The following is a 4,122-nucleotide window of genomic DNA, read 5'->3' as shown; positions in this document are numbered from 1 at the left end:
TTTGTTATATTTACCTATGGATAAATTTAAGTTGAAGGCCTGCCCTTAGCTCAGTTATTTAAGCGCCTGCTCTTGCAAAGGCAGGCAGGAGCAGAATAGCAAGGTTCGATCCCCAGGTAGCCCTGTGCTTCAGGCAGTCTAAAAAAAAAAAAAAAAAAAAAAAAAAAAAAATCCTGTTCAATTTTTGGGAACAACCTGCTTGGGTCCCCCTTCCTGCCCCTTTCTCAGTCAGGAGCTTTCTTTCCCCCAATAAATATATTCTGTTCATTAAAAAAAATATTAAGTAGGTGACACAGGGTGAGTTGCTCCTGACATGTGAGAGTTACCACAAAAGCTTGAAACATTAATTAGTCAGTGTAATTTCAACAAAGACTATAGTTTTAAAAGAATAGAAAGAATGAAAGTAGAGAAAAGTTTTGTGATGCTCCAAGAGGGCATGCCAAGATTGGCATAGTGGTGGCATGTTCCACCCATCCCAGCGCTCTGAGAGTGAGACAGGAAGATCAAAATTTCACAAATTAGTCAGGCCCTACCTCAGAAGGAAAGACGGCTGGGGTTGCAGTTCAATGGGAAGATCCTTCGTTCAATCCTCAGTACTACAATAAAATAATTTTAAAAAATAGTACTTTGGGGCTGGTGAGATAGCTCAGAGGACTAAGCGCATGCTTAGGCAAGCACAGGGACTGGGGTTCAATCCCCGGCACCACATGCCTGGTTGACTGCCCCCCCCGGGGGCACTGAGCTGGCCATAGAGACTGGGTGTAGTGGGGTGCGCCTGTAATCCTAGTGCTAGGGAAGCTGGAAACAGCAGGATCGCTAATCCGAACTGCATAATAAGACTCTGTTCCAAATACATAAAATAATAATTATAATGCTTTATGTATCATTTATCTTTAGTAGGATACCTAGTCATCCTTCCACTACTGCAAGAATACACAAAGATATTAACTTAAAATTGTTTACAATAAGTTAAGCTTAAAAAACCAAACCTACTCATACAGCAATAAGTATGCTTCAAGTAATCCTTATCAAAGGTAAGACTAAGATACGTGATTATGTTATTGAGTCTGTATAGCTTTCATTAAATGATTTAAATGTTATTCTTTTGATTTTTGATGCTTTGATTTGAGAAAAATAATTGTCTCTTCAAGTGTTTTGAAATTATATCAGTACTGTATTTATTGGCACTTGGTGTTTTTCATCATCGTTCTTTTGTAGGGATGCCTGAGAAATACAAAGCACACAGAAGGAACATATATTTTTTTGAAAATAATAACAGCCAAAATGAGAAATTCTGGATGTAGGAAAAACTTTAAAGATTAATTTGTCCAAATATCTCCTTTCATAAATAAAGAAACTGAGATTCAAAAACTAAACGAACTTTCTTTTATCCTCAACTAAATTAGAAAATTATGCCTCAATTTCAGTGGTCTCTCTTTTGTTCTATATTGTCATCCATTAGGTAGGATCCAGTTTTAAACTGTTTTCTCTTCAGTCACGTGATTTGTCTTATGAAGACTGACCCTCCTATCGCCATTTAGATGTCTTGGTTGGGTACATTATAGCTGACAACTATCTGTCAAAGTTGATTATGAGCTACCCAAATACCCAACTCAAGAGCAAATATTGTTTTATTAATAATCTTTAATGGTTATGTTAATAATGAGACCTTCTGAAATAAAAGGTTTTAAGTTACATGTGAATAATTTATGAAAGTGTTTTCATACACAAATTGTTATCTATAAAATACAGCCTTTTAAGACACACTTTATGATAAAATTTGCACAACGGCTTTATAGATTTAGCACATTATATGTGTTAAAAAACAAATTGGAATTTTGATCTCCAGTTTTATTTTAAATCAACTATTTTCACTGTGTGAGAAATATTTAAATCATTTATTTCTAAATTGTGATTTGCATATAGGTATACTATGCTTTCCAATATTAATAATTTCAAGTTAGATTAGTCAAAATGATCTAATAGTAAATAGGAACAAAATAATTAAGACAATAATCTAATTTAGTGATTCATATTAATTAGGATAAATATATGAAGATTAAAGAAGTAGAATTCAAATACAATAAAAATATTCTGTACATCAATTCAGATTTATCCACTGTACATTTTCCCATTAGCAAAATAAGGCTCTAAACTGTGCCATATGGAACAGAGATAAGAAGATCCAGATGTGTTTTTGGCTCCTTTGTGATAGGATAAAATACTAATAGATAGATAAGAAAAATATAAAAATAGAATAACAACTATTTATCTAAAAGTTACAACTTAGAGAATGTTCAAAAACTTTCAGGATGTACCGCAATGATGTTTCCATATAATATATTTATTTGTCACAACTCCTTTTATTCAGCAAACATTTATTGAATATACCATTGTATCAGGCACTTTGTCAAAATTCCCTGGCTTCATGAAGCTTATATTCTATTGAAAGGATATAGGTACTATGTGATAAATAAAGAGGAGCTAAAAAGCAATACAATAAAGGGTTATTGGCACTGCATAGGGATTAAGGACATCTAGAGAAAATCTTCCTTGGGAAGTATTTTTTTCCATAATTTTATTAAGAAACAAATAGCAATGAGACAGTTTTTCAAATCAAATTGGTAAGACAATTTCAATAATTAACACATTGCATACATTCTTCCTAGTGGTTAATTGCTGTACAAGATGTGGACATGATATCCTATTTACAAACACCATTAGAACAAATCCCTCCATTCATTAAGAGAATGTAACTATATATCTATCCTAACCATTTTGAATACACAGATACAAAATGGACCTTCATCTGTATACCCTCTTTTGTTAAGTTCCATCATTTAAATATTATAGGTGTGTAAACTCAGCAAAATATTTTAAAAGAGTTCAGTAGGAGTAACCCATACTGATATCAAGAGAAAAGCATTCCAAATGGAGAAAATAGCACATGAAAAGACCATGGAAGGAAATTAGTTTGATCGATTGTAACAACATCAATAACCTAGCATGGGTACAGTGGTACTGTAGAGTAAATAAAAGAATAGTGGTACACGTGAGATCAGAAAAATAACTTGTCCATTATATAGAGGATCTGGTAGGCTAAGGACTTCAGACTGCCTTCTGAGCCAAAAGCTTGGGGATTTATAAGTATGAAGTTATAATGCCATGTCTTATTTTTTTTAGATTAACCCTGCTGCTGTGTAGAGAATAGTCCTTAGAGGCAAGGAAGAAATCAAGATCAATTAAACAACCGCAGCCATGACCCAAGCAAGAGACAAAGGAAGGGACACAAGGTCATAGCAATTGATGTCCAAGGGAAATGGTGCGACTCCCATGTATTGAGACAATAAAGTAAACAAGGCTCTCTGTGAGTAGCACATGCAGAAAATTTGTCAATACCAAGGAAATGAGATAGGATCCAGCTTCTTGGAAAACCAAAAGAACAAGATGAACAACAAAACATGAGGCTAAAATGAGTGGGGTGATTTGCAATGAAGGTTTGATCCTAGAGGCAGGAATTGGTAAAATAGAATGAATTAGCTGACTGTAAAGAAAGCTTTCTCCTAGGGTCTCATAACTGGGATCACAACAGTATTAAACAGAGTTTGGCTAAGCAAGTATTTGAAGCTTTTTCTAAGACTCTTGAGCCACTATTTTGTTGGAAGCCAAAGAAACACAGCCAGTGATCTACATAAAATGATAGCTCTGAAGATCTCAAATCCAGAAGAAATTGATCAAAGATCAATCAGACTGGAATGGTATGGATTAAAGATTTAGGTATTCATTGGTGCTTCTGTGAATGACTCCAGAATTCAGTGTGTTTGGGTCTACAAAATGATGTGTAGGAAGATGGAAGGTCATAAAAACAATACAGTGGAAGTTGAACGTGGTGACACAGATCTGTGACCCCAACACCGTGGGAGGGTAAGGAAGCAGAATTGCAAGTTTGTGTCTAGCTCAAACAATTTAGAGACTTAGTGAGAACCCTGCCTCCAAACAAAATATGAAACAGGCAGTGGATGTAGCTAGATACAGTCCCATGAGACATAAAAAAGCAACCAAGCAACCAACCAACCAACCAACCAAGCAACCAACCAAGCAACCAACCAACCAACCAACCAA

The sequence above is a fragment of the Octodon degus genome, unplaced genomic scaffold (assembly GCF_000260255.1).
Source record: "Octodon degus isolate 3935 unplaced genomic scaffold, OctDeg1.0 scaffold00047, whole genome shotgun sequence".
NCBI classification, from domain to species: Eukaryota; Metazoa; Chordata; class Mammalia; order Rodentia; family Octodontidae; genus Octodon; species Octodon degus.
This window is presented reverse-complemented; position numbering follows the sequence as displayed.